A 22,073-nucleotide genomic window follows, 5' to 3' on the forward strand; every position below is an offset into this window, starting at 1 on the left:
AAAAATTTTTTTTCAATTCTTTCGTCAACGGTTTCTCTCGAACGAATGAACCGTTTTTGATGGTTGAGGTGGCATTCGACGCGGCTTATGAAGTCTCAGAGCTGATTAGATTTTGGAATCAATCCATCGAGCAAATTAAAAGTTATCCAAATAAAACATTTTTGAAAAAATTTTATTTTTGAAATATCTCTGAACGCACCCTACCGATTAAGTTCAAATTTTTACGGCTTCAAGATATTAACAAGCCGCGTCGAATGACACCTCAAAGATCAAAATCGGTTCATCCGTTCAAGAGTTATGAATATTTACATACATACACTCGGACATCATCGTGAAATTAGTCAAGATAGCTTCCTAGGACCCCAAAACGTTGACATCTGATGGAAATTCGATTTTCGTAAATCAGACCGAAACCAATAACTTCCCGAATTTTTGAAAATTTTCAATTTTCTTAGCGGGAAGTTAAAAATCCGTTCCAAAAAGATTCCAAAAAAGTTCCGCATGTGGAACTTTTAAAATGAGACAGATTAGAACTTCGAATGGAACTTTTTTGGAACATTAGTAATTTTGATGGTAAAAAAAAAGTTTTTATGAGCAAATTGAGGGTCGAAAAAGGACGTTCTTGGAACTTTTTTGGAATTTTTTATGGACGTTTTTTTTTGATTCTATAAAAAATTCAAAAGTAGTAATATTTGAACTATTTTGGTATGTTTCTGAAACGTCTTTAGTCTACGAAAGATGCAAAAGTAGTCATTTTGGAATGTTTTGGAATGTCCATATAAAATTCCAAAAACATCCTTTTTTGATTCTAAATTTGCTCATAAAAACTTTCCTTTTACCATCAAAATTATTAACGTTCCAAAAAAGTTCCATTTAACGTTCTGATCTGTCTCATGTTTAGAAGTTCCACATGCGAAACTTTTTTGAAATCTTTTTGGAATGAATTTTTTTTACACGGGTAGATCAGAACTGATCTGTACTCAATATTTCGGCCAAGATCTTTGTCTCCAAAATATAAAATTTTTAATTTTTCAATTAACCATAAAAATAAAAAAAATTTACAAACTTACGGATCATTGCAACGAATCGAATGAAATTTTTCAATTGAATAGAAGTTTTCACTTACCTAGAACATAAAAAAAATACAAAAAATTATTAACATAAAATTGTAACCCTTTTTCTTCTCATTAATCACAAATTAAATAACACGAAAATAGAAAAAATCCTCGTGTTTCCAGAAAACACAAAATTTTTTTCTCGATTTCCGTCTTTATTTTAAAATAAAATAAAATGAAAACCTGGTAACTGTAACTTCAACATTAATTAACAAAATTATTTATTGTGTACGTGTTTAAAAAACTAAATAACTGAATACAGACATTTAAATGATAACAATAATAAAAAAAAGTGTTATTTATTTAATTAACAAAGTGGTGTTGTTAATTTTCCAAAGCTTAAATGTCTCTGTTAATTTGTATAATTAATTGAGAAGGATAAAATATGATGGGTGGCGGAAGTGAGGAAAATTAAAAGTCAAGCAGGTCACGTTCTCTTGTGAATTAAAAGAGGGTTAATTATCGATGGTACGATGTTTCAATTAGACGAAGCGCTAAAATTAATTATTGCAAGTGATATACTGAAGGAATAAAATAATAAAAGATATTACGGATGAGAATAATTATAATGCCTTTATATTTAAACGCAGATAAATTATATACTTATATCTATATATTGTGCAATAACTTTTCAAAAATTTTTAAGTTTAATTACAAGTAAAAAAAATGTTTTTCAATTGTTAAATAAAATAACATTATAAGAATTTTTATGAGAATAAAATACTCGAGTGACTTTAAAGGAACGTGAGAAGGAATGCGAGTGAATGCTTACAGTCGTGACCCCGCGTGCATGGTGTGGCGTCAACTCTTTCTATTCCTCGGCTCTTACATTACGTTACATTACATTTAACATTAGCTCTCTTATTTTACTTATTATACTGTTCACTTTACTTCATTACCCGTTTGCTTACTGTGCTGTATATTTTATACATATAAACGTATGTGCGTGCATACGTGCGTGCATGACCGTATGTTTATGTGTGTAATATATTCTCTGTGGTGAACAAACTCTCCCTGTAGTGGGTTTACTTGGTCAAAACATTATTAAATCTCGCACGACAAAGTGGCTAATCGTTCAGGACACGAAATATCGACGTGCTGGGGTCACTTGGACCCGGAGAAACATGAGGATATTTGACGTTATTTCCTACAAAAACGTCTCTTTCACTTTGTACTTTTACCCGTTTACTTCGCCAATTTAGATCTTTACCTTCAATATATTTTTATGTATTTATTTATAGTCTATTATTTATTTTCTCTATGAAAACAAGAAAAATCATGATTCCGAATCAATATTGTTACTGTTGGTTAAATAGTAACACGCAATTGGTACCAGATTAATATAACAGTGACATAAATTCTGTATCAGTTTCCGCGCATGCTCAAATTAATCGTTAATTGTAAACGATTGTAATTTGGTAGTATATTGAATTTTTTTTACATGAACTGTTTTGACTTTTGAATTGATTTGTTTTAAAAATAAAACTTTATAATTGTAGGAAAAGTTGGAAAATTCAAAAGTGCGCACATCCATAGCTCATGCAAGAGCAAAAAAATAAATAATTATTAAAATGTAAATTTATATGGACATAGTGGCTGTGTTGTAATAATGAATAAATTTTGAAAATTTGATTATTTTTAAATTGACCCGCTAATTTTTTGATAACTGTCACTTTAGATGTCATTATAGTGAGATCAGAGGTAACGTTTATCAAAAAAATGTATAATCAAAATTATTTGCAAAAATTTTTCAAAAAGGTTCATCATAGTAGACTCCAAATTTGTGACAATTTTCAACTTGAAGTCGATCATTTTGGAAATTTAAAAAAAAAGCCAGAAAATTTTCAACCATCTGACCTCGTTCTTGAACAGTTCTGATAAAAGTCAAAAACTGTTCATACACAGTTAGAAATTTTGTGTTAAATTCAACACAAATCGTCTGTTGCAAACAGTCTACACAAATTTTTGTGTTAATTCAACACATTGCGTTTGTGTTGATCTTTATCACAAATTTTACGTTGAATAAAATTGAACACATAAAATCTGTTCTTTTGACAGAAAATTTGTGTACATTTAACAGAACATTTGTGTAAATTTAACACATCTTTCGTGTTAAAGTCAACTAATAAACATAAGCACATAACCTAACCAACTCAAGTATACTGATCTACCCTTAGTAGAACTTATGTCAATTTAGCGAACAATTGAACCAGGTCAAAAAGGTATGAAAGTTATCTAAATTTAATTGTAAAATGTGTATATTTAATTGTAAATAAATTATAATCCAAATTTCCCTGCAGACAATGCTGCTACAATGCTTTGCTTGGTTATAGTAATGAAGAATTGCGCGGAAACGTTGAGTCAAACAACACAAATTTTGTGTTAATTTTCGAATAACACAAGAAATCTGTTATATTCTAGACTTTCTAATCATTTAACATAAAAAATCTGTTAAAGTAAAATAACACAAACGGTTTGTATTGAATTAACAATAATAATGACATAATAAGAATAATAACATAATTAAGATTTCTGTGTAAAAAATCAACACAAAAAATTTAACCAAATAATTTTTCAACACAAATGCACAAAATTTATAACTGTGTAGTTGGTTCTAACGTCATTTTTTTCAAGTTCTTCAAACCAAAAAAATTCTAAAATTAAATTATTTTTGCTGCGAAATCAGTTTGCTGCATAGACTCAGTTTAAAATTTTTCGGCTCTAATTTCTTCTAGCTCCAAAAATGATCGACTCAATGTGAAGAATTATATCAAATTTTGAAGTTAATTAGCAATATTCTGTAAGATGTCACAAGTAAATGAATTGTAATATTATTATAATTCGAAAACTTTACTAGAAACGAATGTCGGTTCAGTAATTTAAGCAACGGTTTTTTTTTACTTTGCTGATGTTTAACAAAACTTATTACTTTACAAAAACGTTTAAAATCTTAAAATAACAAAAAAATCAAGTAATCCGTTCTTTAGTATTTTTTTACTAATTTAGAAAAAAATTCACTATATTTATTTAAGTATAGCTTATATACATTTTTTTATCCGTATCCATAAGAAGTTTCAAGTGCCTAAACTCTTAGTTTTTTTGCATCTTACTTTACTTCTTATATATAACAAAGAAAGCATAAAGTGAATTTTATTCCCAAGATATTTCTGTAGTTTTTTATTCCAACGGAGACAAACTTCTTACGTTTCATTGCGGATTTATACTGATGTAAGAGTTCTTGCTCTATATTCTAAGAATATTATCCGCCTACTAATTTTTTTTCATTTATTTGTATTTTATAAGTTGTTTTATTTTTTAAAAAATTCGTACGACGTGAATTTGAATAAAAAATGAGTTATAATTTAGTAGAGTATATCATCTGTCTGAGCATAACCTTCAGTCAATGTATACACGTGCACTCGATTAATTAGTCGTCTCTTTACGGCTGGACGATAATAAATGCAAACGAGACTCGAGGGCCACAACTGGGATATACCTACGACAAGATAGAAATAAAAGGCGGGAAGAAATGAAAAAAAATAAAATAAAATAAAAAATACAGGAGCAACGCGAAACAGACGTAATTTACGAGGCCGTTAAGCCACCCCAGCTCTGAAAACCTAAACGGAGAACGATGTTACCCTCCTAAATCTTCAAACTGGCGGCAGTCACTCACTTTACTACTTTCTCTTTGTTTCTCAACGCAAAACCTTTATCTTTCTATCTAAATTATTTTACTGGACCCTTTGTTGACCTTCAAACTCAATCACTATTTCAAACAACTTAAGAGAAAAAATTTTTTAATCCCCGTAATTTTATTTTTTTAACGAAAAAAGATAAATAAATTCAAGATTTTTTTTTTCTTTCTTCTAAAGGGGGTTGTAAATTTTATTAGGAATTTACATTCATGAAAATCCCAAAGGACCAATGATTGAAGGAAGAAAAAAATCTTTTTTTCTTTCACATTTATTTTTATTTATTCATTTTTATTTATTTATTTTTATTTTTATGAGAATATATATACTGTCGAGTATAAATGGTATGAGAAAGTAGAGTGAATAAAAGGGAAAACACGTGACAAAAGTACGCGAAATGTTTACCGCATCTTTTATTCGAGGATGCCCTACACTCCCATCAGCATTCGTAAGTTCGCATCTGGGGAAATAAGTACAGTAAAAAATCGCGAGATGAGAGAGAGGAAATTAAAGAATAAGGGAAGAAATAGAGAGAGAGAGAGAGATAGATAAATATATAAGTAAGTAAAAGAGATGAGTGTAGAGAGTAGAGTGAGAAGTATCGAATGCGTAAAACATTTAGGAGCTCAACCAGCTGGTGAATAATGCATTGGAAAAGAAATGGACCGCTTAGACGATTTAAATCTCATAAACGTTTTCTTTTGTATCACTCTATCTTTATATTCGGTATTATGAGAGTAAAAATCTTTTTCTTATTCAAAAGTAATAAATATAATTCTTATTATTTTATATTTAATATAATGATTTTTTGTGTATTTATTTTATTCGAGTCCTCTCGTTATTTATTTTTAATATTTTTATTAAATATTTTATTTTATATGAAATAAAAAGAATAAGAGAGTGGAATTGTGAGAAAAATTATAGCAGTTATAATAAAATTTAGTAGATCTAATAAAAGTTTAATTAGACATAACATTCGATCGTTTATGCTTTAGATTAAACCGAATCTGCTAGACTATTTAAATTTAACGAGATATACTTAGATCTAATAAGCACAAATGTTTTAATAATATATAAGAGCTCTTATAATTTAAGTAGATTAATTTTTTATATATTTGTCTTTGATAAGATAATAGGAGGGCTGGCAAAACGGGACCGCTAAGGAAATAATGGAGTTTTGTGCATTGGAAGACTATTCTTTTTTTTTGGCTGGCATTTGAAGTAATTAAACCTAATTTCGAGTTACTATAGGACAAAAATTTTTCCCAGAGAGGCGAAACGGCCACCCCTAAAAAAGTAAAAAAATATTTTTCTTACCCGGGTCAAAAAAAAAAACTTGATTCAGGCTCGCTTCACCTTATTTTCCTGTGAAGTTATCGATTTGCCGACGATTTTTCGATAAGATCTCAACTTTTTCGACTCAAATTAAATTTTTTTCAACTTTTTGAACTTTTTTCAACTTATTCGTATTTTTTTATCTTAGTTTCAACTTATTCGTCTTTACTTTAAGCACGATAGTCATTCACCTTACTTTTGATTTGCTGAATCAAGTCGAAAAAAAATTATTTATTCGCCTTACTTTCGCCTTAATATATAAAAATTATTTCACCGTAGTTTTGACTTTTTTGCCTTATAATTTAAGTCGAATAAGTCTAAACCAAGTCAATTTCGACTTGATTTTAACTTTTTCGTCTTAAATCGTGACTAAGTAAGCCAGTTAAGTTTAAACCAAGACGAAAACTCAATGTATTTCATATCTCCGTAAAAAAAGTCGAGTTTGTCTTATAAAAAACAGCTCCAAATTTCGACTTGGTAAACCAAATCTAAATCGTTTTATTTTTGACCCGGATATTTAAAAAAAATTGTTTGTAAGAGCCCCAGTACCCGATCAGGGATCTATTACCCAATCATTCATGTATTTGCATATCTATATTTACTAAATTTTACTAAATATAGATATACAAATACATGTAGTGCTCATGTACTAGTTCCCTGATCGGGTACTAGGTCTTTTACCATCGAATTTAAGTGAAAAAAGAGATTTGCAATGCTGTTAGTAAATAAAAATGCCGCAAAAAAATTGTTGAAGATAAAGAACTTTTATAAAATTTAAATATAGCGAAGAAAACATCGTATGTATTTTTTGTGGCCAACAATACATTGTCTACTAAGAAATTTCTGAAAAAAGAATTTAAAAAAAAAATTCTGGGACTCAAAATTTCACAAGTGTGATGATAAGACTCATAAATGATAATTAAAAACAATTTTGGGAAAAAAAAATTTAAAACAAATTTTTAGGGTGATCTGTTTTGCAACCCGGTCCCATCTTGCCCGCCCTTCACTTATATTTATATTTATTTGTTGTACAATAGTAAATTTTAATTAAAAAATCTATAAAATAAATGGGTGTTAGTGATTAATTTTAAATACCTAAGCATGTTAATGAATTATTTTTTTTTCTTTAAACTCAAAAGATACATTTCAAGCTAGACGAGAAAAAAGCTCGGAGAAAAATGTCAAGCAATTAAAGCTGTTTGGTCTGGACCTCAGGGCGGAGTGCGGTAATCGATCTTAAAATGTGGCGCTTCGTGAAGGTTGATTAATTTTGTCGATTTAAAGAAATGCATTGTTTTTTTCTTTAATTAAACAAACTCTTTATAAAGTAATTAATTTTATTTTTTTTACGTTCGCAAAAAAATGATCTTTCATAAATCTTTACTAATGGATTTTTAAGACTACTAATATTTTCATATAAATTTTAATTATTCCATAATTACAGTAATTTATTTTTTAAATAAAACAAAAATTATCAATGAATATTCCTATTGTTATTTTTTTTTTTAATAATAAATAATTTCATTTTTAGATTGACTTAAGATAATTAAAAAATATTTTTTTTGTAATGAGAGAGGGAGGGGTGAAAGTGTAAGCTAACAATTAATTACTGTAAATTTTAATTACCGCATATAATTAATTTTCATTTATTTTGAATAAATTTCCGGTAATTGTTCAATAATTTACATAAAAAAAAAGTTTTTTCTCTCTAGGGCACGACGGTCCATTTCCAAAAATAAAAAAAATTATTTTTTTGTCCCAAATTTTTTAAGGACACCGTCTAATTTGAAGTACATGTTAAATTAATAAAAAATTAATCATGGAAAAGTAAGTTTTTGATATCTCATAGAGCCTCTGTCTCCCATAATTTATTTATTAAATAAATAAATAAAAAAGTTTTAGACAATTGCGTAATAAATAAATTACCAATAAATAAAATATAAATAATGTAGTAACTGAAGTAATTTATGCAGTTACTTAAATGTTGACGTGAGTCGGCAGAGAATTTTGCGCGTGAAATATGGAGGTAAGCTGGTCAACAGGGAGTCCAAAGCAGTAGATATAGTACGCAGTGGAAAACAAGAGCAGTAAAAGGAGTACGATGAAATGGGGAGAAGAGGGGTGAAGTGGAAAATGGGCTAGGTTTCAACCGTTTGTCGGATGAGAATGAAATTCTGCGGCGTCTGTGAACGCAAGCTTCCAGCACCACCAGGAGCCACGAGCTGGATCTAACTCTCTTCTCTTCTCCTCGACGCTATTTCACCTTTTCTATTCCTCTTTTTCATTCTCACCAGTTACCAGCATCCACCAACTCAACTCAACTCAACCGACCGACCAACCAACCAACCAACCAACTCACCCTACTCTACCACTCACTCTTACACTCTCACCCTCATCCTCATCCTTACCCACACCCTCACCTTCATCCTACCCTCGTCCTCGTCCTCGTCCTCATCCCACGGTGTGGTTCGTTAACGTTAATTAAGCCAGGCGGAAACACAGTCTAAACTCAACGTTTTCTCATTCCACATGGCTTAGGTTTATCTCTTTTACAAATCGATCTGACCGATTTATCACCATTGATTTTTAACAAAAAAAAGTCAAGCTTTAACTGAACAAAAAAAAAAATTATCATCAACACAGACAGAAATTTTCTGTTTTTGTGTTGAAAAATTATCTGGTTAAATTTTTTGTGTTGATTTTCAATACAGCAATCTGTCAATTCAACACAGGCATTTCGCGTTATTTTACTTTAACGGATTTTTAATGTTAAATGATCAGAAACTCTGAAATTTAACATAATTATTGTGTTATTCGAAAATTAACACAAAATTTGTGTTGATTGGTTAAACACTCCCATGATTTCCGCGCATTCCTTCATTACTATAATCAAGCAAAGCATTGTAACGTCATTTCCGGCAAGGAAACTCGGATTATAATTGATTTACAATTACATAAAATCATAGACTACTTTAGTATTTTTATAACCAGGTTCAATGAATTTTTAATTCCCGGGTCGAAAAATTTGTTCTGTTTTAAATCAAATAAAAATTTCAAGTTATTTCTATTGAATAATCGAATTTTTCTCGTACTATTACTTATTTAGACTATTTTCAGACTGGTTTCCCATCATTTTTAGTCTGGTTTTAGTCGCCTCGAGATAAAAATCAGACTTTTTTCTCACCATACATTGGCTTCTTTTGTTTTTATCCAGACTAAAATCTGACTTTTACTGCCTATTATTTTTTTTAGTCTGTTATTGATCATCTTTAGATCAAATACAGCTCAAAATTTTTATAAAAATTTGAAGACAGACCAAAGAGTCCACATACAATCTATTTAGACTGCAATCAGATCAAATTTTTCGACTCGGGTTCTCATTTCACGTGAGAATAATTCATAGCTCTGTTTTTTTTTTTTAAATCACCGATAATCAAACTAATTCGTTGCTAAATTGACATAAGTTCTATTGAGGTTAGATCAATATACTTGGGTTGGTTAGGTTATGTGCAAAACTTCAAAAAATATGGGGGCAAAGTGGGCCCCTCAAAATTTTCTATACGCTAATAAATTCGGACGGATAATAAGTTTATCGAAATTTCTTATATAATGAGGGCTAAAATAGACCACCATAACTGTTCATTGAATATAATTTATTAAGAATGTTAAAGATAATAAAATTACGTTTTAAATTTATATCGCAGCAGACTATTAAAATGACTTGTATATTATTAAGATACAATTGTTTTATAGTTATTTGCAAATATCACACGTGTAAAGAATAAAAAATATCAAATCCGAAATTTTTTAGAGGGCTCACTTTGCCCCTAATTTTCGATTTTTTAATTTTAATGGACGCAGCATAATGAAGTGAAAATAAGTATCAAGGGTCTAAAAAGAAGTAAACGCGTAAAAAAATTGAATGATATTATAATTATTTTCCTTATGGGGCCCACTCTGCCCCCTCTCCCCTATTAGTTAATTTTAACACAATAAAACTGTTAAATTTACTCAGAAAAAAAAAACAGATTCTGTGTTCATATATTTAACATAAAATGCGTGTTAACCATCAACCCAAACGCGTTATCTTGAATTAACACACAAATTTGTGTTAAATTTAACACAAAATTTCTAACTGCGTATTATTTTTTTTCAAGTGAATTATTAATTAAAATATTTTCATCTTTTAATCAACACACTCTGAGAATTAATCCCAATGAAGGCAATATATATTTGATTAAATATTTACGCTTTGCTAAAATCAACACGCGAATCAATAATTACGAGTAGAGATTAAAAGCATAGGGGCGTAAAGTCAGGGGAATTTGAATAAAAATAATTTCATACATTGGAGGGTAATAATATTTAATTGATATTATTTTTTAATTTATTATTATTATTATTATTAATAAAATAATAAAAATAATAATAATATATATGAAAGTGGAATAATTATGAAAATAAATGTCTCAGTATTAAATTAAATGGCGAAGCATAAATAACTTTGAAATTAATAGCATGAATAAGGCAACTGTAATGCGGTTGTTGGCTTGTAAATTTCGCCAAGATATTTATTCTAGATAGAGAGGAAGTAGAGGAAGACAATGAGGTATACAAGGTATAACTTTGGGGAATAATTCTAGTACACTATTCGTGCATTGCTTATTTCCTACTTGTTGTGTGTAGTTCATATACACGGTAACATCAAGGGAATATATACTTGCATTCTAGGTCATGGGGCTTAATTGAAGCATTAATTTAGTGTCGAGACAAGCTGGTTAATCGAGATGAGAATCATCGTGGTTTCAAAAAATTTTTAATAACCACTTCCTTACAATATATTCGTTTATATTTTTAACCCCACAATCTAGTTACCGGATTAAACAACTAATTATATTATTTATTGGGACACAAAAATGTTCATATAAAAGGAGGAGGTAAAATGAGCCCCTCAAGTACAAAAAATGTCAGCGATTTTTTTGCTGTTAACTTTTTTTTAGGATCCTAATAAGTTTTTGGTATAAATATGAGCCAGGCGAAAAAATCCAAGTTCGGGGCAAAGTGGGCTGCTCTAAAAATATTTAAAATAAATTTTAGTTTTTTGATTGGCTAAGCAAGTATTTGATAAAATGATGCAGTTACAGAAATTAAATTTACATTGTGGGGCAAAATGGTCTGTGAAGAGTTTCCCTAAAAAAAAACTAACTTTTTAATTTTTTTTCTTATGATAAAAATAAACGACATCGAAATTTTTATTAAAAAACGTGATTTTAAACAATAAATTTTATTGATCTCCGATCTACTATTTGGCTAAATCTTATCATTGAATTTGTTTTTAATCGTAAATTGTATAAATTTTAATTAAATTTGAGATTCTACGGTTTCCGTGGCGCCGCTAAATGACCGTGACTTCTTGTAAAACTCGATGAAATAAGACCCTGTTAAAGAATAAAATTTTTCGATATCTCGCTTAGTTTTTGAGAAAAATGGATTCCGAGAAAAAAGCGATTTTTTCAAAAAAGTGAAATATTTCATAGATTTTAGTATCTTTAATTTTTTTCGTATTTTTTTCCGGAAAGTTCATTTGGAGACGAAAATTTTGAAAAAAAAAATGTCTGAATTAGCCCATTTTTGAAGAAGCTATAACTGTTTGAAAAAAAGTCTAATTTCGTCGAGTTCTACAAGAATTCGCGATGATTTGATGGCGCCACGGAAACCTTAGACTTCCCATTAAATTATTCGAGTAAATTTGTGGGTATGATTTCAGATTTAAAACTAATTTTCAGGGATCATTTGGCCCCATGTGGCCTCTATTGCCCTCCCGTCTCATTTATTTATTTTTCTTTTTATTTAAAATTTATTTCTGTAATGCAAGAAACTGAAATAAATTATCGAGTATCGTTATTTCAATGTACTAATATATTTTTTATTTTTATTATTTGCTAATTTTATTGTCACTCTTTCATGTAAATATAAGGGCGTAAAAATTCTGATTCGATGTAAAAAATTATAATAAAAAGGAAAAGGCAAAGAGAATGTAAAGAAGTAGATAAAAAAATGAAAAAAAGGAAACAGCAAGAGACAGTATTTATACATGGTAGGGGGTTTAAATTTAATTGCAACGTCAATTCAAAGTCACAGCTGGTGTCGTTATTGCAAAAGCAAATGCGGGTCGAGGCTGAATACAGTACACACGGTGGAGGCTGTGTACAAGGGGGTTGCTAGAGGCTGTGTGTGTTTTACGTTTTCCCTCTAGGCTAAAACTTGTGTAGAAACACGAACCGTATAGGACGACATCCGACATAGTCGACGACGGCAGGTTTCTGTCAACGAACTTGTCCGTAATTCCTCAGGCGAATCTTCACGACGAACGTGACGTTTTCTTAGAGTTCTATAAAACGTCTACACGTCGACTTGAGAAGATTGACAAGCCTTCAAATAAATTGGTTTGTTTTCTTATAACATTTCTTATACGAGTTTATCCGAATAAATAAAAAAAAAAAATATTATTACCCAATCACTTATCGAATTTCTTTATACGACAAGTGATTAGAAATAAAAAACCTTGATTTGATTTTCTTCACTTAGTTTTTTGTTTTTTTTTTAATGAAAGAATTTGATTAACTTTTTTTAAAATAATATAAAAAAAAAGTTTAATGAGAATTTATTTAGTAAAAAATTAAAAAAGTTCAGAAAATGTAAAAGTGTCAAATGAACGCTTTGTGATAATAAAAATTAATAAGATATAAATTCATAAAAAAATTATTACAGTAAAAATTTTTCAGTTTTGATTGACAATAATTTTGAAATTAATTTACTCGTGTCATTTTCCACACGATTGCTGGTCAATTTTTTTTTTAATTTATTAACAAAATACTTTATTTGAAAAATTTAACAAAGCTTCATCATTTTATAGTAAAGTGTATTAATGATTACTTTGGATCACGAACTATAAAATTATTTGTTGATTGACGTACACGGTAAGAAATGCATGACGTTCAACACCATGCTGCTATGGTCTCGAGACAGATACTAAAATAGTATGTGAAATATTCCAAAACAGTATTGTAATGTCCCAGAAGTACGGCATTATTTACTATACTGCATAGTACTGGAGCTATTTTATTGCTCACACGTATGAATAGCAGGCACAATGAAACTGCATGGTCCTGAGACCCATACTACAATGCCGAGGGCACAATGCTACTAGTTATTCCCGCCATAATTTCTGGCGTGTTAATTAATGTATACTATCGTATTACCACTAAAACTATATAGATGTCGTTAGACTAGGTTTATCGGCCAGAAGCAATGTGGATACGGCAATGCAGTATGGGCCTGACGGCCATACGTCATTGCGGCGTCCGCGACAACTATTGCCAATGTAACTATTCCCGCAATGGTTGAATCATCTATGCATACAATTTTATAACCTACAAAAATCTTCGATACCATACAGTATGGCGTTCTCGCCCATACTGGCATAGTGATATCCACAAAATATTTCTTACCGTGTGAATATCAAATCGTAATTCTGTATATTTGTCATGTCTAACTAAATTTTTGTAAATCAACCTCTTCCGTTTTCTTAGAAATCGGCATATTTTATTTTAAAACCGCGGTGTCACTACTGTTACTCGGTCTCGGTAGAAAACCGAAGCAGTTAAAACTAATAGTGAGAAATTAGATGATGGCTTTGGTAAAATTTATCGTCGGCTTGACCTTTGTGTATTTATTGTGTAAACAAAAAAGATGAGAATAGTGTTCCATAGGATTTTATTCTACAAAATTCCGGATCTATTAAAAACAAATGAAGTTGATTCGTTGCGTCTTTCTTCAGTTATCGCATCTGCATACAGGCGTGCACACAGGAAATGTGACATTAGCATACGAAAAAATAACTTTTCGATGTGACAATTGCAATTAATGGACTTAAAATACCACCGATCACTTATTCAAAGCCTGTCTTAAAAATAGCGTGATTAGTATACCATTTACATGTGTGACATGACATTTACATACGATTTATTTCAGGCGAAATCGTCAGAAATCGCTAATAGTTTTGATGCAAAAATAGCTCACACTTTGGGCTGCTTCGTTTGGAAAATTTTTAAAAATTGAATTGATTTTCAATTGATGGCAGCTGCGGTTGAAATAAATATCAAGGAATTTTTACTGGTGTTAAAAAATTACAAGAATGAATTACTCATTCTCCGGAAAAAATGTTTTCCGACGACACAAAAGTTAAGAAACAGTAAGTAAATAAAAAAATTCGCATCAATTATATCTGGCCTACGATTGGAGTATCACTTCCACTAAAAATAATAAATATTTCTAACAAGCGTAGTAATATTCAAGTTAATAATACGCCGACGAAAATGAAAAAAGTTTTGTAATTCAAAGACTGGTTTGGTAACAATCTCTTTACTTCTCTAAGAATTGTTTCATCTTCCGCAACATTAACTCTTATTGACCGAAAGCTATGTTATCACTGGTAGGACGGATGAAGAGCACCATCGAGAACTACCCATTCGCTTATCGTAACCGTTTCTCGATAGCAATAACCGACCGCTCTGCGCCTTGCGCCTTACGGGCAGTCTTTTGCAACAGCCGGCAGACAAACTTATACTTATTTTCCATCTATACCCTTTTCTTCTCCTTATTTTTTTCTTAAACTTTTTATTTCTTATTCTTATTCTTCATGTCCTATACTTATACTTTTACTTATTTTACTTATGCTATACGTTCTCAAAGTTCTTTATAACTAGAGTAGTCAAGTAAGACAGCTCTTTCGCTTCTTCTCCTTTTTCTTATTCTTCGTTGGCTTTTTCTTACAGCAGCAACACTCTACACTCTTGAAAAACTCATTGTGATAGTGGTTTATAGCTGACGAACGAGAAAAATCGACATCTTGTTCCATCGAGTATTGGAGAAACATTATGATAGAAATATTATTAGAGAATTAAAAAAAGTTCAAGTGATAAAAGTTAACCAATATCAAACTTAATTCAGACATCTGGATCATGTGAAAAATAATTAACAAAAAAATTTATGCAGAGAGTAATTTACGGTAACGATTACAATATACTATAGAAATGGTTCCCATATCGGGTTATACCAAGTTTTTGTAAAATATCGATTGTATGAATGGCGCCCATAATAATCATTACCATATAGAATGGTGATGATTCCCATAATAGTACACAGAGAGAAATGTCAAGTAAATATTCCTATGCGGCATGATAATGGTTACAGTACTCTATAGTTTGTATGAGCATTTACGTAAGAGCGGCGTGACAAACTATAAAATAATGTAATCATTATTATGCTGCATAGGAATATTTACTTGACATTTCTCTCTGTGTATGGTAATGATTCCCATAATAGTATGGTGATGGTAACCATAATCTGATAGTAATTATTACCATACTATTATGGTAATCATTACCATATTGTTATGATAACTATGACTATAACATTTCGAAATTGTTCATATTATGAGAATTAATACCATGAAATTATGATAATGGTTACCACATTACCATAGTAATCATTACTATACACAGAAAAAAAACTATGGGAACTTTGGGTATGCATTATGGGAATAGTTCCCATAATGGTATAGGAATTGTACCTATACTATTATAGGGATAGTTCCCATAATATATGGGAATAGTTCCCATAATAGTGTGGGAACCATTCCCATAATGTTATGGGAACTATTCCCATATCATTATGGAAACCATTTCCATAATGGTATAGGAATCGTTCCCATACTATTCTAGGAACTGTTCCTATAATGTTATGGGAATGGTTCCTATAATTTGTAGGAATGATTCCTATAACATTATAGGAATGGTTTCTATAATAGTATAGAAACAATTCGTATAAATTATAGGAACCATTTCTTTAACTATAGGAACCATTTCTATAATTATAGGAACCATTCCTATAATGGTATGGGTAGCATTCCCATAATTATAGGAACTGTTCCTATATGGGAAACATTCCTATAATTATAGGGACTGCTCCCATAATTTGTGGTAATAATTCCTATGTTGGTATAGGAAAAAATTTCATAGAATTATGAGAACTGCTTCCATAATTTTCTTTCCGTGTACCATAATAGTAATCATTACCATACTATCATGGTAACAATTACCATAAAATTTCGAAATTTTTCATATCATGGGAATTATTACCATGATATTATGGTAATAGATATTAGTATGATGACCATTATGGTAATGATTTTCATACATTGTGGCAATAATTACTATAATACATGGTAACCTCTACCATAGTAATATAAAAACGGTTACCATGATCTATACGGTTTATTTCCATGCGCACCTAAGAACCGCTCCAATGCAAATATAGGGTTTATTCTTATGTGAATATGGGAACTACTTCCATGAGTATGGTAATCATTACTATAGTTCGATTACCATACGATATAGAATCTTTTACCGTAACATTATGGCTTGATATTTTATAAACGTGATAGAAACAGTTACCACTTTTCTCTGTCTAGCTAAAGGTTCTTAGTAAAAAAATTCAAATTTTACTATCCACTAAATGGTAAAAAATAAAATTTTCTGGATTTTAAAATATACTATTATTGTAGAATGAAGAAATGGTTATTCAAGTAGTATGAAATACCGGAAGCTGATGCTGCTCGGTCAAGAAAGAGATACTGTGAAACTACAAACGTTAAATCCTTGGGTATTATTCCTATCCAGGACGGTGGTGCGCACTCGAGATTTACTCGAGCGAGAGAGCAAAGAAGACTACTTTAGGAAGAGATGAGACAGACGAAGTAGAAGATTCGGTCCACGGGCTCGAGATAAAAGTGGATAAAAGAGAGATACAGATGCGGAAGTCGAGGACAAAAGAATAAAAATGATAAAAAAAAGGTCTAGTTTTATAAGAACAAAAAGAAGATAAAAAATAAATAAAACGAAAAAGAAGAAATAAAAGTTTGAAAAAAAAAAAAGACAACAGTTGGCAGTTTTATCGGGCGAATTGTATCGGTTTCAAACGTGTCGACAGACTGAATTCTTTGGTTCGTGAAAATTACATTCTCCAGCCACGTGCAAAGAGAAAAAAAATAAATATATAAAATAAAAAATATATAAAACAATCAAGTAATTTCAGGAATTCAATTCTTCATCAAAGGTCATCATCAAAATTAAATAAAATTCAATCTCTGTACAAAGTTAATCTACCAGACATTTTGTGAGCAATTAAAAAATTTTGAAAATCATGAAATAAAATAAAAAAGTATTAATTCGAGGTCCAAGTAATTTTTTAGTTAAATAAATTAAATCGTCAGTTATGAATAATAAAAATGTCAACATGAAATAAATGGATGATAATAAATTTGTCGAATTTGAAAAAAAAAAATAAAAAAGAAAATTGATTGAATTGGTATCAATTAAAAATTGTAATTCAGACCGTTGGCAATAAAATATTACCTAGCGTTCTATTGGTGTGACATTGAAACAGATTAAAATAAATTTACCTAGTTCGATTTCAATCAAGGGAATATTCCAAATATTCCACTCATATATACGTGAACTAATAAAAAATTTATTGTCTTTGGCAATCGATGGTTTCAATCAAAAAGTATGTCAAACCATTAAAATTAATAACGAAATTTATGACTGGCTATTAAATAAATTAATTATCAATAACTGACATTTTAATTTATTTGGTAAAATTTATAGTTTATTAATTATTGAGTGTAAATTAATTTTTTAAATTTTATTTAATTAAAAAAATTGTATAAATAAAAACGCTCGTGACTCGACTGATTAATTTAGTTGTTGAAAAAAATAAAAAAAAATGTAATTGTAAAAAATTTTGTTTACTTAATAAAGTTAAAACTGTATGCAAATTTACCATGTATTCATGAGATAAAATATAATAAAATAAAATAAAAAAGAGAAATGACCTGTGTAGTGAATTTGTTTGCCGATTCTCAAGCTCGTGAGGATTTTATAAATCACCACGAGAACATGAAATAGGAAAAGGGGATTTAAAGTTCTCGTAGTTTAAATCTGTCGATCCGATATACAATGTCTATCCTCATTTACATACATTATTTTATACAAAGTCTGAACCCATTGAAACTTATCCTGTATCTATTTTTATCTCATTCTAACACACTTTCTATCTCTCTTATAATTTCCCACTCTTAGTCTCTTATCCCTTTTGTGTCTGTCGTAATGTTCTTCTACCATAAATCGAGAGCTTCCGGTTGGTCGGACTCAGTCTGAACTTTGATCGCTTGACTCTCAGAACTACACTCGGCTTTTCCACAAAACCGTACGTAGTACGGACCATGTGTGCTTGAGAGAAAGATAGGAAGTTAGCTGGTTGATTTCAGAGTTCGAGCTTACATTAAGCAACTTTGGATTATAAAAAAAATTATTAAAACAAAATTTCATTTGAAACTTCTGGTTGACTTTTTCCACTATTTACATTTTTTAAAAAAAAAAAAATATTAGAACACTTAATTATTGTCAGCAGATCAAATCTTTTATCAACAAGAAGAAATTTCTGGCTCACTAAAACAGTTTCTCTCCCATGGGATGTAAAAAAAATTTTTGTTTGTAATTAATTTAGATCTGAATTTCATGACGGAACTCAGATCGTGACACAAATATGACTTTAATTATTAATTTGCTCCAATTTTTCGTCTAGTAAATCCACATCAATTCTAAAACTAATTCATTACGTCTTTGAATTGGACTTGGGATGACTTCGATAGCAGCTTAACTGAGTTTGTACTGAATGAAACCTTTTGCCGAATTTATCGATTCAAAAATTACCATTAAATTTTTCCAATCAAGTACTTGATTTACGTAAATCGGTTTCGATTGTAAAATTAATTTAGTGAATGAACTTTAGATCACGAGGATTAAAATTTGACTGAGTCATAATTTTGTCGTGATTCTACTTGTTCATACAAATTTATAATGAAAGTCATATTTGTGTCACTATCTGAGTTTCGTGATGAAATTTAGATCTAAGGTAAAAGCCCTAGTACCCGATCATTCATGTATTTGTATATCTATATTTAGTAAAATTTAGTAAATATAGATATACAAATTTATGAAGTGATCGAATACTAGTTCCTTGATCGGGTACTAGGTCTTTCACCTTAAATTCATTATGGATCCCGAAACTGAAAAAGTATACATCCGTATATATTCGGGCAAATCTGAATATATGCCGCATATATGAGACATACATTCAATTTTGCCCGTATATATTTCGTATATATATTTTTTTTCGTACGGGATAAAAGTTTTTTTACACAGGTAATTAATTTATTGTAATTAGTGACAGATTATTATTTGTAATTAATCCAACATAAAAAATTTAAGAAAACTGATCCATTGAAAAATTACAAAATTGTTTTTTTTTTTGCACATTATTGAAAAAATTTTATCCTAAACATAAATAAAAAAAAATAAATATCTAGATTTTTTCCCTGTTTAAATATTTTTTTTGTAAATTCAAAAAGAAAAATGGCGGTAAAATTGAAAAAATATAAAATTTTCACGTCATCTTGAAGCATTTACTTATAAATAAAATATATTTTAACCAACTCATTATCATAATTAAGTATTCAAAATAAAAAAAATATGAGGTAAAAAAATGGGTAGAGATTAATTGAAAAGAGGATTGAGTAGATATCTGCAAGCGACGAGAAATTATCCCGGCAAAAAGTTTGAAGTTTTCGATTGAATAGAAATAAAGAAAAAAAAAAAAAGAAAATATATTTAATAATAAAAAAAAAAAAGAATTTATAAGTTCACGGAGAAAAAAATGGAAAGAGAAGGTACGTTTAAACGATTGGCCGACGCCAGAACGATCCTCCGCTATATCATTTCAATTTTACGGGAGACCGACCACGACGCCACCAACTTGGAAAACCCCACAGAACTTTTCAATGATTTGTACGACACCACCCCTTTTTTTATTATCCCCTTCCCCTCCCCACCTGGCCTTAGACCCCACTAGTTCATTCTCACCCTGTCTGTTTGATAATACGGAAATATGTACGTCGCATTCCGAACGTAAAAATATCGGGAAAGAAATATATACTTGAAAACAACTTTTTAACTTTAAACTATTCTGGAAAATATAACCGACATAATATGAATGAGAAAAAAGAATAAAATAAAAAAAAAAGCCAACAAAGTGCTTAAACTTTTATATAATATTCTATAAAGAAAATTTATTTTTAATGAATAAAATGGTACATTAAAGCGACGTTAAAGTCTTGGAAAATTTTTTAATCTGCCGTTAAAAAAAAAGTAGGGATTAAAATTATGAGGTATTTTTTTATTTAAGTAATTATAATAATATATTATGTTAAAAAAATATTTTTATGATAATATTAGCAACGAGAAGAATCCACCAGTGCATTATTTCCGACACTTTAATCATAAAAATGAAAGTCGAAGCGTTAAAAAAGAATAGTAAGCAGGAAAGATGAAAAAGGGCGAAGAAATCTCAGCCCGAGGAGAATAGTCTCGTATATTAGGTGTGGGAGTGGGGGTGAAAGAGATGATAGGTATGTAAGGGGGGCGAAGAAGGGAGGGAGAGATGAAAAAGTATGAGGACGAGGTGGCTGCAGAGGAATAGTGAGGAAAAGAGGGTTTTGTGTCGGGGTCCAAGTTAATATCGTTTCTCGTGTGCGCGCCACCATAATCCGGCATAACGATACGCGGTGTAAATATTAAAACGTGATGGCTGTGGGATAAAATGGTGTGAGAAAAGTTAAGAGGGTATATATAAGCTCAACAGTCAAAGCCTGGATCGACTTATACACTAGCTGACCGGACTAAACTAGAAAAAATTTAAAACAATAATTTATTGCGGTCTTAAAATAAAAAAAGGATGCTATGATAGTACGAGAAATGCTATAAAATGTTATTTTGTTATTGGAGTTAAAGCCACCGCAAATTTTTTTTGAATTTACTCAGTAAGTCTGTATCTAGTCATAGAAGAAAATCTCTTGGGTTCAATACCAATAATATTTGGAGCTGGATAACGATAAAATACTCCGGATTATCGTTAGATTTTTCGATGCTGCTAATAATCATTAATATTAATTAACAATTACTTTTATGGTGGTGAGACTTGAATGTCTCTATTCACTAGAAAAACAGATCAAGTGTGGTCATATTATTTTAAAGCATCGCAGTAACTTTTTACACATTTCGAGGCGTGTTAAATTTATATGAGGTCTTAGTGAAAAATTAACACTCCTTGAAGTGGGTAGAACGTGACTACAATGCTTTTGAATCGGACGTATCAAATTTGGTTTCTTTTTTTTTGGTGATGTCGCATCAGAACTATTAGCGATTTCTGACGATTTCACCGGAAATAAACCGTATGTAAATGTCATGTCATACATTTAAATGGTATAATAATCACGCTATTTTTAAGACAAGCTTTGAATAACAGATCAGTGGTATTTTAAGTTCATTAATTGCAATTGTCACATCGAAAAGTTATTTTTTCGTATCCTAATATCACATTTCCTGTGTGCATGCCTGTATGCAGACACGATAACTGAAGAAAGACGCAACGAATCGACTTCATTTTTTTTTAATAGATCCAGAATTTTGTAGAATAAACTCCTATGGAATATCACTATTCTCATCTTTTTCGTTCACTTACAATAAATACATAAAGGTCAAGCCGACGATAAATTTTGCCAAAGCCATCATCTAATTTCTCACTATTAGTCTTAACTGCTTCGGTTTTCTACCGAGGACGAGTAACAGTATTGACACCACAGTCTTTAAATAAATTATGCCGATTTCTAAGAAAACGGAAGCGGTTTATTTGAAAAATTTTATTAGGCATGACAAATATACGGAATTACGACAATAAAAACAATGAT

The 22,073-nt window shown here is 30.1% G+C and overlaps 1 protein-coding gene across 7 annotated transcripts in view; it reads right to left on the reverse strand.

Annotated features, from left to right (window-relative positions):
- The window catches only part of LOC130673341 (E3 ubiquitin-protein ligase MYCBP2), a 229,073-nt gene that overhangs the window by 112,867 nt on the left and 94,133 nt on the right, over positions 1-22,073 (reverse strand). The window lies entirely within an intron of this gene.

The sequence above is a fragment of the Microplitis mediator genome, chromosome 8, assembly GCF_029852145.1.
Source record: "Microplitis mediator isolate UGA2020A chromosome 8, iyMicMedi2.1, whole genome shotgun sequence".
NCBI classification, from domain to species: domain Eukaryota; kingdom Metazoa; phylum Arthropoda; class Insecta; order Hymenoptera; family Braconidae; genus Microplitis; species Microplitis mediator.